The sequence below is a fragment of the Trachemys scripta genome, chromosome 3, assembly GCF_013100865.1.
Source record: "Trachemys scripta elegans isolate TJP31775 chromosome 3, CAS_Tse_1.0, whole genome shotgun sequence".
In the NCBI taxonomy this organism is placed as follows: Eukaryota; Metazoa; Chordata; order Testudines; family Emydidae; genus Trachemys; species Trachemys scripta.
The window spans coordinates 100,617,028-100,631,674 of NC_048300.1; positions in this window are offsets into that span (position 1 = coordinate 100,617,028).

Below are 14,647 nucleotides of genomic sequence, written 5' to 3' on the forward strand. Positions count from 1 at the left end.
ATTATATATAATTCAGTTATAATCTTTGTTCATTAAAAATAGTCACTACCACAAAAACCAATATATACACAATATTTTTATAATTAAAAATGTCACCCATGTATACTTATTGATAAAATCAGTCAACTATGTGTGTATGGTTTATAAGTTCTAGAAGCCCTCCTCAGCTCTCCTACTTAAATATCAGACTGGTAGATAAGACATTTTCTGTTCAATCATATAAACAGTCTTAAAAGTCCAGATGATGTCTATCTTCTATCACAGAGGTGTAGGCAGTGCAACCTAGTGGTCAGAGCAGAACTAGCGGGCAAAACTGGAGGTGTGGTCAGGAGGTAAGCCAATGGTTGGAGCCAGGAGTCAGAACAGAGCCACAGGCAGAGCTGGACTCATGGTCAGGAGACAAGCCAGTGGTCAGAGCCCGGAGTTAAGAATCAGGGGTTCAGAGGCTGGCAGGGACTAGGGCTGGAGCGGAGTAGGCAGGGGTGGAGAAAGGGAGCAGGTCTGGTACATCTGCAGACATGGAACACATTGAGCAGGCACTTTGCTGCTGTTACTACAGGGCTTATAAATGGTGATCTGTTGGCTCTTCTGGCCAATCAGAGAGAGCAGTCATTTAGTGAGGACCAGCCAAGCTCAATGGGGATGCGAGGTAACCAAGTCTGGAAACAGCTGAGTTCCTGATGCTCCAAATGGGACAAATTCTTCTTACATTGATTAGCACCTTGCTCCATGAGTAGACCCACTGAAAACAATAAGACTATTCAGGGAATGCGTGCAAAATCTAGTCCTATATAAGGTTTGCAGGGGCCACGTATTTGTGTGAGATGAAATTTATGGATACCAATATTCTAGATACTACTGGGAAGATTGCCAGTCAAATACAGCTTGCTGTTTATTCATTACCACTGGGTGAGAGAACGTCTCTCAATTCATCTCATCATTGCCTCTCCAACTTCCATGTCACAATTAACTAAGCCCATTCTCTGTGTTGTCAGGTGGGCTTTTCAAGCTCCCAGGCCTCCAGAAATAATGTAGTCATTAAAAGTAGGCAAATGATGTGGGTGCAGAAGTATTTATGACTTTCTTCTGGCAATACACTTACTGTAGAAGAATAAAATGAGCACTGATAAGAAGCTGACAGATTATAAATCCACCAAAGTGCACAATCAGAAAATGCAGTGAGGGTGCCAATAATCTGCAGTTTTGTTTAAATGTAGGATGAGCAAAGGGGGAATTTGTTTCACTATTTAAATCATTGCAACGAAAGTTAGCTTAAGTAAAGACATTTTAAAGAAGAGCATTCATGCAATTCATGGTTGTTGTCATCATTTTGGCATGACAAAATAGTGTAATGATTTCATGTTCTAGTTTTTATAGGCTCCCCTTAGGGTGTTAAACAGTATATCTAAAATTCACAGCCAGTTTCCCTGACTAAATTCACATGGTGTCTGATCCTAATTCGTGTCTTCTATGCTGCAGAGAGAAGGATATAGGTGGAGACTTAAAGTGAAATTGCAGTTATTCATTTTTTACGACACTTCAGATGATTCAATATTTAGTAAATATTTTGGCCCCAAATCTCCATTAGCAGAGAGGGGCAGTTGCAAGGAGCTGTCTCCAGCTCCTTGATTCAGGGGCTCCCAGCCAGAGTGAACGTTCCCTTATATCAGTGGATGATTGTATATAGAGGAGTTCAATTACATCACTCACACCCTTCCACCCTCAGCATGCGCCCAGCCTGCTCCCACCATGTCCCCTTTTCCCTATCTCTCCAGGGAGGGGGAATTGGCTGTGACACTAAGCACCCTGTATTCCCACCGCACACACTACTCATAGAATCATAGAAGATTGGGGTTGGAAGAGACCTCAGGAGGTCATCTAGTCCAACCCTGTGCTCAAAGCAGGACCAACCCCAACTAAATCATCCCAGTCAGGGGTTTGTCAAGCCAGGCCTTAAAAACCTCTAAGGATGGAGATTACACCACCTCCCTAGGTAACCCATTCCAGTGCTTCACCACCCTCCTAGTGAAACAGTTTTTCCTAATATCCAATTTAGACCTCCCCCACTGCAACTTGAGACCATTGCTCCTTGTTCTGTCATCTGCCACCACTGAGAACAGCCTCATTCCATCCTCTTTGGAACCCCCCCCCCCTTTAAGGTAGTTGAAGACTGCTATCAAATCCCCCCTCACTCTTCTTTTCTGCAGATTAAATAAACCCAGTTCCCTCAATCTCTCCTCATAAGTCATGTGCCCCCGCCCCCTAATCATTTTCGTTGCCCTCCACTGGACTCTCTCCAATTTTCCACATCCTTTCTGTAGTGGGGGGCCCAAAACTGGACATAATACTCCAGATGTGGCCTCACCAGTGCTGAATAGAGTGGAACAATCACTTCCCTCGATCTGCTGGCAATGCTCTTACTAATGCAGCCCAATATGCCGTTAGTACTCTTGGCAACAAGAGCACACTGTTGACTCATGTCCAGCTTCTCATCCACTGTACTCCCCAGGTCCTTTTCTGCAGAACTGCCGCTTAGCCAGTCAGTCCCCAGCCTATAGCAGTGCATGGGATTCTTCCATCCTAAGTGCAGGATTATGCACTTGTCTTTGTTGAACCTCATCAGATTTATTTTGGCCCAATCCTCCAATTTATCTAGATCACTCTAGACCCTATCCCTACCCTCCAGCGTATCTTCCTCTCCCCCCTTTCTGTCATCTGCGAGCTTGTTGAGGGTGCAATCCATTCCATCATCCAGATCATTAATGAAGATGTTGAACAAAACCAGCCCCAGGACCGACCCTGGGGCACTCCACTTGATACCGACTGCCAACTAGACATTGAGCAGTTGATCACTATCCATTGAGCTGGACGATCTAGCCAGCTTTCTATCCATCTTATAGTCCGTTCATCCAATCCATACATCTTTAACTTGCTAGCAAGAATACTGTGGGAGACCGTATCAAAAGCTTTGCTAAATCAAAGTATATCATGTCCACCGCTTTCCCCATATCCACAGAACCAGTTAGCTCATCATAGAAGGCAATCAGGTTGGTCAGGCATGACTTGCCCTTGGTGAATCCATGTTGACTGTTCCTGATCACCTTCCTCTCCTTCAACTGCTTCAAAATGAGTTCCTTGAGGATGTGCTCCATGATTTTTCCAAGGACCGAGGTGAGGCTGACTGGTCTATAGTTCCCCAGATTCTCCTTCTTCCCTTTTTTAAAGATGGGCACTATATTTGCCTTTTTCCAATCTTCCGGGACCTCCCCCGATCACCACAAGTTTTCAAAGATAATGGCCAGTGGCTCTGCAATCACATCATCCAACTCCCTCAGCACCCTTGAATGTATTGCATCTGGCCCCATGGACTTGTGCATGTCAGCTTTTCTAAATAGTCCTTAACCTGTTCTTTCACCGCTGAGGGCTGCTCACCTCCTCCCCATACTGTGCTGCCCAGTGCAGCAGTCTGGGAGTTGACCTTGTCTGTGAAGACCAAGGCAAAGAAAGCATTGAGTACTTCAGCTTTTTCCACATCATCTGTCACTAGGTTGCCTCCCCAATTCAGTAAGGGTCCCACACTTACCCTGACCTTATTCTTGTTGCTAACATACCTATAGAAACCCTTCTTGTTACCCTTCACATCCCTTGCTAGCTGCAACTCCAGTTGTGCTTTGGCCTTCCTGATTACACCCCTGCATGCTGAAGCAATATTTTTATACTCCTCACAAGTCATCTGTCCAAGTTTCCTCCTGCCATACCTGCTATTCTTTTTGCACATCAGGATGGTTTGTTCCTGCATCCTCAATAAGGCTTCTTTAAAATACAGCCAGATCTGCTGGACTCCTTTCCCCCTCATATTAGCCTCCCAATGGCTCCTGCCAATCAGTTCCCTGAGGGAGTGAAGTCTGCTTTTGTGAAGCCCGCTTTTGTGAAGCCCCATGTCTTTATTCTGCTGCACTCCTTTCTTCCTTTTGTCAGGATCCTGAACTTGACTATCACATGGTCACTGCTGCCCAGGTTGCCACCCACTACTACTTCCCCTACCAATTCTTCCCTGTTTGTGAGCAGAAGGTCAAGAGGAGCATGGCCCCTAGTTGGTTCCTCCAGCACTTGCACCAGGAAGTTGTCCCCAACACTCTCCAAAACCTTCCTGGATTGTCTGTGCACTGCTGTATTACTCTCCCAGCAGATGTCAGGGTGATTGAAGTCCTTCATGAGAACCAGGCCTTGATCTGGAAACTTCTGTTAGTTGTCCGAAGAAAGCCTCATCTATCTAGTCCTCCTGGTCTGGTGGTCTATAGCAGATGCCCACCATGACATCCCCTTTGTTGCTCTTGCCTCTAATATAAACCCAAAGACTCTCAACAGGCTTTTTCTCCAGATTTATACTGGAGCGCTGAGCAATCATACTGCTCTCTTACATACAGTGCAATATTGTTACAATCTTTTACAATATATGCCTTGAGATATCATTTGAAAACTAACTCACTGATCATTAATATTCTTGCATGATGTGTATTAAGAATTATAAATATATGCTGGAATTATGTATAAAGTATGTATGTGTAAACCAGGTATGCTGGGAGAGTTGTTAAACAGGTCTATCCCTAACAAAGGAATGTGTGTTTACTGCTTATATGTAAAGTGACGTAAACAGGACCATCAATTTAACAGGGGGAAGGGATGTCAGGAAACAGAACAATTTTCAATTTCAGCTAACAAGTAGGGGGAAGAAAGAACATGGACTTCACCACCAGACTCCATGTCACCTTCCTCACACCTTGAATGAACTTTACTTTGGAGGGTGACCCTCAGAAGAGTCAATTTCAAAGGTGTATTCATCTATGGAGATGGGGGAGAGGAGAGGCTGAATCTCAAGTGATAAGTAATTGAATCAACAGATTTTGTATAATATTACTGTATTATAAAAGTGAATAGCGTGAGGTCTTTTCTGAAAGCTAATAGCATGCTGGTAATACACTGGACCCTTGCTACAACACAGGATTTGGGATCCATGTGTGGTACTGTGTTAATGCGGGGACCATGTTATAGTGGGGATCATGTTAAAATGAATTGCAATTAAAGTAATTAAATTTGGGATCCATGACTGCAACTGTGTTATATGCAAATTTGTGTGTTCTAGTGTATTGTGAAATGTATATATTAACACTATATGAAGAAATATGGATGCCTAATGATATGTTTTAAAGTCTGTGGGCAAATCAGGTTCCCTCCCAGACAGGAGAGATAGCTGTGATTTATCTGTTTCCTATGTAAATTAAACATGATGGAATCATAGAATATCAGGGTTGGAAGGGACCTCAGGAGGTCATCTAGTCCAACCCCCTACTCAAAGCAGGACTAATGCCCAGGCAGATTTTTGCCCCAGATCCCTAAACAGCCCCCTCAAGGATTGAACTCACAACCTTGGGTTTAGCAGGCCAATGCTCAAACCAATGAGCTATTCCTCCCCCTGATATTGATTTTGCCCCAGATCCCTAAGTGGCTCCCTCAAGGATTGAACACACAACCCTGCGGTTAGCAGGCCAATGCTCAAACCACTGAGCTATCCATCCCCCAAATCAAAACAATGGAAGTCCTATTTACATACACAGGGATGGGAAGCCCACAGGAAGGGAAAAGTAGCATGAGATTATCCTGCATCTTGAAACAACGTCATTGAACTTTGGAAGATATAAACAACAGAAGCCATCTTTGGCATCCAACACTAGATAGACACAAGAGCTCAGAGCTCCTGCAAGCTGAGAAAGATGGATCTTTCAACCAAAGGAGTGGGGTTTGAAGTCTCTGGAACTTGATACAAGTGAGAAGTCTGCTTAAGCAAAGATCTTTTACCTAGGAAGACAAGGGCAACCAGCCTTCCTGTATCTTGGTAGGTTATGTTTTAGATTTTTAGATGCCTGTTTACACTATAATTTGCTTGTAACTCTAACTTTATTCCTTTTACTTGACATCACTTAAATTTATTAGTAGGACATAGATTGCTTTATCTTTATTATAAACCATCTCAGTGCTGTGTTTAAATGGAAGGGTGCGTTTAACCCAGTTAAGTTAATAAGCTGTGATGTGGTTTGTGGTTTCTAGAAAGAAACTATATTATTTCTTTGAAGTGTCCAAGAGAGGGCTGGATATTACAGAGCACGTGGTTTGGGGAAAATTTGGAACTTGGAGTGTGTTGGGGTCACCCTGAAAGTGGTAACTAATGATTATGGAAACCAGAGTGGAGCTGTAGACAGGCTGCTGGGGCCAGAGGTGTTGAACTAGGGCTGACAAGCACAGAGACACTCAGAGTATGACCTGCATGCTTATAGGATGGCTGCTGCTGTAGCTTCCAACCTGTGATGCTCACAAAGCATTGGAGGCACCCAGGCTTGCAGGGCAAGTGGTGACAATCCCTTACTGGTCTGGACTGCACCCAGAACCCCATGACAATCTCTACAAGCTCTACACCAGCAGAGATTCCCCTACAGATGAGCAATTATCTGTGTGGAATCTCTGGCCAACTTGTGGCCTTACCAAAAAAGTTGAGCCTCTGTATATGCATACAGTATATATGCATATACAAGTTTATACATAGAAAGAGTATTGTGGTGCAGAGTGGCATAAATACTTTATTGGCAGGTGTTTGAGATGGTAACATTACTCATGAGTAGGGAGATCACACACAAGTTATGCAGGGCCCTCCGACCAGTAAGAAAAATCCTATTATTGTGTGGCTCTGTCCCCGTCTTGTGGCTAGACCATATGTAGAGTATTGTGTCTGTGCAACTTTCACACTAACAGAGCTAGGTCTTTTAACCCAGGCAGTATAAGCTCCTGCCTTTAGATCTAGAGATCTGGGGTTCAGTCCCAATGACACATCCAGAGCATATTACAATGATATCACTTTTTTTTTTAAATGGCAGCTGTTTGAAGGTGTTTCAAGATTTAGAATGTTAAAAGTAGCTCTTAAGGAAAAGGATTAATAGGCAGGTGAAGTTGTCAAAGGTGCATAATAAATGTAATTTATCTTGTGGCTCTATTACACAAATCATAACCACATATGGTATCTAATTTAATTTATACATATTTCTGAAGATTGCATGATATATTTATATGCAAAAGCACACTTTTTTAAAGAAAACTATTTCAGTCTCTGAAACTTTGAAAGCTCTGATATTTGATTGTACTTGCAGGCAAACAGAGGGGAATATGCTTTCTTGATATTCCAAATAAAAGCTTCTTTTCTTAATTAAGATGAAATTAACAATGAAGTTTAAAACAGCAACTTCATCTTCAACTTTCATTCTATATGGAGAAAGAGGGACTTTGATTTATATTGAAAAGAAGTCATTAGATCAATTTTAAGTTTTCAAACTTGGAACAGAATTATTCTGTTAAATACTGCACAAAGATTGTAGATCCACATTATGTATTTCACGGATCGGCAACCTTTGACACACGCTTCGCCACGGTAAGCACCCTGGCGGGCCAGGCCAGTTTGTTTACCTGCCACGTCCGCAGGTTCGGCGGATTGCAGCTCCCACTGGCCGTGGTTCACCGCTCCAGGCCAATGGGGGCGGCGGGAAGCGGCGGCCAGCACATCCCTCGGTCCACGCCGCTTCCTGCAGCCCCCGTTGGCCTGGAGCCAGTGGGAGCCGCGATCGGCTGAACCTGCGGACGCGGCAGGTAAACAAACTGGCCTGGCCCACCAGGTGCTTACCCTGGCAGGCCACATGCCAAAGGTTGCCGACCCCTGTTGTATTTTTTGTAAAACATTTACCTTGAAATTTTTAACTCATTGTACAGTGAGGTTCTCTAATGCAATATGCTGCTTAATAGTGCCATATTTCTACATAACACAAACTTGTATTATTAACCTTATGACTAAAGATACAAGGAATTTAGGGAGTCTCAGAATCACCCTGCATAGGTTTAATTGTTTGGATTGGGGGGTGGGGCAGGGAGGACAGGATATAGAAGGTATAACAATCCCAGGTACCATTTGTACTATTTAATGGTCAGGGGCCAACAATCTCATGTCTGTTCAATACTGCCGTGTGAAATGAAGTTGAACTTAGTCCAATGCCTACTGGAGAAGTATTTTTCCCCAAATAATCATCATCATAATTGGCAGTGATGGTGTTTGGCTGTTGGTGTTGTCAGCAGAAAGGCCAAAGACTGAGCAGGAGCAGAGATTGAATTCTCTCATTTACAGAGATGGGGGCCTTTCAAGATCAGTCTTACAGGATATTGGTAAGGCAGTGTAGAGAAGCTTGCTGCCTGTCCAGTAGCTAGTCTGTGAAGAAACAGATTACTTTAATCTCCAATGCCATCAATCTGACACCTTTTGAGGTGAAACTATGACTTTAAGAAACACTGCATTTATTGCAAATGCCCTTAGCCAAACCTCAGGCTGAATTTACCGTACAAAAACAAAATAGTCTTTTTTAGAAGAGAATAGACAAATTGTTCCAATCTCCAAAACTAAAACCCCTTCCAACTCACTGTTACACTACAAAATCCTATATGCTCAACCCATCCTCACATCCAGGTAGCCTGAGAGAATGTTTAAGCTTTGAAGAGTGATCTGGAGGTCACTAAATAAGGACTCTGGTAAACCAAAGAATGTGGAAGCACATTCCATCATTCCCCTCCTTTTTAAACCCAGACTGATCAGAACAGATGTGATATGGCTCTGAGGTAGCCAAGACCCAAACCAGGTAGGAATTTTAAAAATCAAACAAACACTTTAAATTTCACCTAGAAGTCATTTAGAAGTCAATGCAGATCACAGTTCATGTGTGCAGCAGGAACTCCATAGTAAACACTACTTAAATCTGTAGCTCATTCTGCACAAGCTGTAATTTCTGAATGGTTTTTTTTAAGGTGTGGCACCATGTTGAACTACTACAAGGAGTACTATCTGGAAGTGAAATAGGCTTGCATAACATCTGAAAGAAAAAAGTCAGAACCTTCTTACCAAGCAAACATTAAAACTATTGACAACCACTTACACCTGCCCACCCAGGAGCAGCTGGAACAACTCCCCGAGTAAGAAATGGAAAGTAAACCCGAGTAAGAAATGGAGTCATTTGGCACCACTATATTGGTGGCCCCATGTGACAGGGTACACCACTCTCTGCTGGTCTAGCAACTCCTCCAGGTAACTCTGGGATTAGCTCTTGAGGTCAACACGCCCTTCCACAGCTTGCATGCCATTGTTCTGTCTTTCTCACAGGCCTGCAGCTCCTCTCTCATCCCAGGAACCACAGAGTCCTCTTCATGACCCAGCCTTCCATTGTCCCATACTGCCAATCCCTCAGTGGCTGGTAGGGGAACACAGGCCCACCCTCTACTGTGGGTTCCAGTCCAGGGACCCTCAGCTCAGCAGTTCTGGGCCTTCCTCTATCAGCCCTCACTGCACCTTCCCTGGACTGGTTCCTAGCACACCTGGCTCCCCTTCTCCTTCTGAGTGTACCAGCTCCAAAACCTTCCTCCCTCTTCCCACATAGTGATTCTTTCCTGTAGCCTTTCCCAGAGGCCCCCATCTAATCCCAGCTACCTGGCTTTATATAGGCCCCACCTGTTTGTGCACAGCTAAACCTGCTTCCAGTTAGTTCCCTGATCCCTGGCTCTTCCTCCAGGTGCAGCTTGTGGAGATAATTGGGCTACCTGGCCACCTTAACCCCTTTCAGCCCTTTCACCACATCACACACCAATATATTTTTTTCTCATTTCTTTGTTACTTCCCCACTTTATCAAACATTATTTCATTGTAATCTGGATTTAGCCTGAGACAAGTATCCCCCATGCAGATCCCAATTTGTATCAGACACTAAGTTGCTCAGCTGCACAGGAAAAGTCAGATGAGATGGAAACATAGAACAGAGTGTCACCCATGTATTAAAGACACTACAGTTTATATACTGCCCCACAGACAGATTGAACAGGAGTGGTCCCAGAATTGAACCTTGTGGAATCCAGCATAGGAGTGATCTTGGGACAGTGGAATAAATGCCCCGAATTAAATCTGACAAAGCATCAAGTGGTCCATGTAAGAATGATTCATCTACCCTGCTATAGAGACAGCAGGCTATCAACAACAAAGGCAGCTAACAGATCCAAGAGAATCAGCATGGTCAACTTTGTCCATTGCCAAGGGCAGATCATCAACCAATACAACTAGCACACTCTCTGCTATAAGGCTTTAAATCAAACTGATTGGAGTTCAAAAAGACCTGAAGACCCAACATGCTGTTGTCTGACTGCAATCTTCTAGATAATATTCCCAGAAAAAGGAAAAATTGACCCAGTGAGACAATGAGAAATTGTCAGCATGAAAACTGGTTTCTTTAGTAAAGGTCTAACAATTGCTGTTTAAAGAGAAGTTGTCAGCCTGTTCTCCATGAGGGATGTGTTGATAGGCAACTCCAAAGAAGGCACCAACACTTGCCAATTGGCCTTCACCAGTCAAGAGGGGTATGGATCTAATTTGCATGTTGCAGCACACACTTCTCCAGTATCTCTAGGACATCAGTGAACACCAGTGGCTGAAGTTCCAGAACAGAAGCCTAAGGTGTCAGACAGCTCAGTCAGAGTCGAAGTGGCCTTGTTAGCAAAACAAAAGCAATATTACACAGCAAGAAACATTTAACTCTGTCACTGGTTGAAAACAATAATGCATTAGCCAAATTGTTTACCACCCAGAAGTGATCATGGCTGTTACAGTGGAGATACAGGAATGCTTTCTCTCATTCTGCACTGCTATTTAAGCATTCATCTCAGTCAGTCTGACTTGGAATGAAAATTCTGTTACCTACTATGTAATCATCTTCCCTGCCACTTTGTAAGTTGCATTCATCTGAATACCATGGTGACTTGTGAATTTGGCTCCTAAACACTTGCTTTTCCAGCTTCACTATATTGATAATCGAAGACAACAGATTACCAAGTCCAAGCCAACCATTGAATGGCCTCGTGGCAATGCAATATTCTTCCTTAGAGCCCTCTTTTTACCAATTACTCCTCTAAGTGACCTTGGAATACATTTATTTTTACAAAGCAGTAGTAATAGTATACAATGCATGCTTGTATCGTAACTTAAGTACACCTCTAAATATTTACATGTTCAACACACATACCGTTGTCTCTACAATGTGATGAATCATTTAAAACAAATCAGTACACCACACTCACAAAAATATGGTTTCTTAAAAACAATATTGTAGAAAATGCAACTTGTAGAACAATAACTTTAAATAGTAAAAAAAAGTCATTTAAGAGGGATCCGTTGTGTTATGAAATACGTTTTGCTTTAGTATGCACAAATGATATTAATTGAATGGAGTTTTAAACAGGCCTACATTCTATTGTATTTTACCTTCAGGTACAATAGGAATTTATTCTTCCTAATGAGCTGCGTTCTATTCATTTATATAAGATTCATTTTTATTGTGTATAGGGCTTTTTTTCCTCTTTTGAAAATGCATTTATTTAACAAGTCTTTTCTTTTCTGAGGCATTCTGTTAACTGTATAAGATAATGTCTGAGTCACTTATAGTTGCTAACAAATTGTAAGAAATATATAATGTTTTCAGTGAGTCCTTTTAAGTAAGTTATCTCACCCACTAGCGCAGGATTGTCCCCTCTGGTGTGCTCTATCTTGTGCTGTAATGCTATCTGATTAATGTTTAGTTAGTGACACTACAGGAAAAAGATATCATAATATCAATGAATCCTCATTTAGGCAAGTTCTCAAAATTAGGGATATTTTTCATGTCGCCTTGAATATTTTGTTCCTGATAACAAAAGACAATTTCTGTAGGTTGAACACTGTCATTTAATATATGCAAATACTTGCTCCATAAAACTGGGCAGTTTAGCCTGCTCTAATGTGTGTCTGTACTAAGCTTATTCTGAATTCCACTAGGGTACAGGACTCCCTTACTTTTGCAAATATAACTTTTCTTTGCTTCTGATCTTATCCAGAAAGAATGACTTGCTCCAAAGTTTGGATATGATCCAAACTTCCACAAAGTTCAGGTGCTTTGAGAGCCAGAGGACTGTTTTGGCTTTGGCCCATCTTTAACATTATCTTTTAATGTTAATATTTATTATAATGCAGAACATATACATCACAAATGCCAAAATGAAAGTAAACAGAAGATAATCTGTTTCAGGTACGCAAGTTCATTATAAATACTATTCAGATCACATCCACATTTTTTTTTAAAACAGATAAGATGACATTCTATGTTAGTGACACTAGTGAGTTACTGTTAGAACTTATAATGAGCAGGCATATTTGCTGAATTTTGAATTCACTCAAACATTGTGGGTTTGAAATAAGGATCAGAACTCTAATATTTAGAGGTATGCATTCCACTAAGCCCTAGCAACTACCAGTTTCTGTCCACTGATGCTAACAGTGCCCCAAATTGGGAGTTCATGCATTCTAAATTGAGGCATGACCCTCCTCTTTTCATAACAATACAGGGGAGAACTCCCTGGTCTGGGTAATAGAGAAGAGATTCCTCTGCACAACCTCATCTTGCTCACTTCCTATAGGAAAGGTGAGATGAGCAATGCCTCTGAGTGGGGTTACTCCTTAGCTTAGTCCGTTATGTTGCATCTTTGCCCCACAGCACTCAAAGTATAGTATAATAAGAGGTGTTTCCTGAATCTGCTGCTGCCAGATGGAGAGAGAATGGATTAGAGGACTGGCAAACCACCAGATCTCTGAAAACACTCTCTTTGGATAGCGGGCCCCAGGCTTGCATATCTTGAAGACAGACGAGGAAAGGAGATAGGGTAACCTCAATGCTCCTGGAAGAGAGCAAAGGAGCAGGGGATCCCACTTGTTTGTGGGGAATGGTGCTTCTCTACTCACTCCTACTGAAAGGAAAGAAGATAGAGCTTGGGATTCATAGATTCTGAGGCCAGAAGGGACCATTGTGATCATCTAGTCTGACATCCTGTATAACACAGGCCACAGAACTTCCTCAAAATAACTCCTTTTGAACTAGAGCATACCCTTCAAAAAATCCAGTATTGATTTAAAAATTGCCAGTGATGTAGACTCCATCACAATACTTATCAAACCGTTCCAATGGATCTGAGGGCTTGTCTACATGGTGGGGCAATGTGTTGTGATTTCTAAAGTGCACTCATGTGTTGCACATTAATTGGTCCATGTAGACTTTGCTGGTGCACAAAAAAGTTTCCCTACTGCACTTTAATGTAGTATGGTTTCAAACAGCATTCCATTAAAGTGTGCCAGCAAGATTTACATGGACCATATAGCACATTACCCTTCCATGTAGACAAGTCCTTATTTCCACATCCTGTAACAACACCTACTGAAGTTAGTGGATATGCAAGACTGCCAACGTCAGTCTTTTACCAACACTCCTGGGTATAGCACCTTTAATACACACACACTCTTCTGACAGGTGCTAGATCATAAAGGCTAGTAGGAACTTGAACACAAGCCTTCAGTATATTTTTCAAAAGTCTCGGTTTCACAAAGCCTTGGACTCCATGAGGTTCAACCAGACTTAGAGCTCTTTTATGTTTTTCCAAGCTCTCTCCTCACACTTCCCTGGGCTCCTCCACCAAGTATACTACACTGCAGGCAGATCCTGGAAAAAATAACAATGTAACAATGGGCAGCAAAAAGCATCAGATCCTCCTACTGTCAGTAGAAGAGACCTGGACCTCATCCAGAATCAATGTCTAGGCAAGTGCTGCCAGCCAGAAGCATCAGTGAGGTGACCATTAGTCATCACAAAGGATATGTCTGATTAGAAAGAAAGAAACAGAGCATAATGAGTGAATTTCTGTATACGTTGATTTTTGGACATGATGGTATCATTCAGTAATTTACTCCCATTAGTGCTGTGCTTTCCACTAAGAGTGCACGTCATTTGTCTGTCTTCTCTCCTGAGACCTCTCTCTCTCTATATATATTACATACTCACTAAAATTTCAAGACAAATTCAGTTATGCATTCCCATAATAAATACCATTAGCTTCTCAGATGTCATTGTTTACTGTGTTTGACAGACACTATATATAAATATGATGAAGTGCGACATTCCATCCACTTCTTCTGCTGTTATGTAGAACTATTGGCTGCATTTTTTCTTTTGCATAACTGTAGCCCTCCTTTCTGGGTCTTTCGTCAAATAGTGTCAGAACAGAAAGTTGTTATCACCTTCAGTGTTCCTGGCAGTCAATAATAACACCAAAAGGCATGACTCTGGGAATGCAGGCTGTTAGGTACGCACGTGCAGTTAGCCAGGGTCCACAGAGTATGAGCAAATATTGTTACATGACACAGAATGACAACTGCTAGTCACAGCTTCCCAAGGGAAATATGGTACTTGATAGAATGTAGCCCTGTTGCCCAAAACTACAATTGTCTCATTGTTTTCTAACCTACAGCACCTGAATGACAGAAGATCAGGATCGGGGCATGGATGTGCTTACGCTTTTTTGCATATACAGTTGGGCAGATGTTGGTTACTGGACTAAAGGCAAAAGTTTGGTGCCAGGTTGAAGGAATGGCTTGTGAGTTTGTGGGATGCCTTTGCATATGAGACAATATATTAAATCTTTACAGAGTATTTAGGCTTTGCCACAA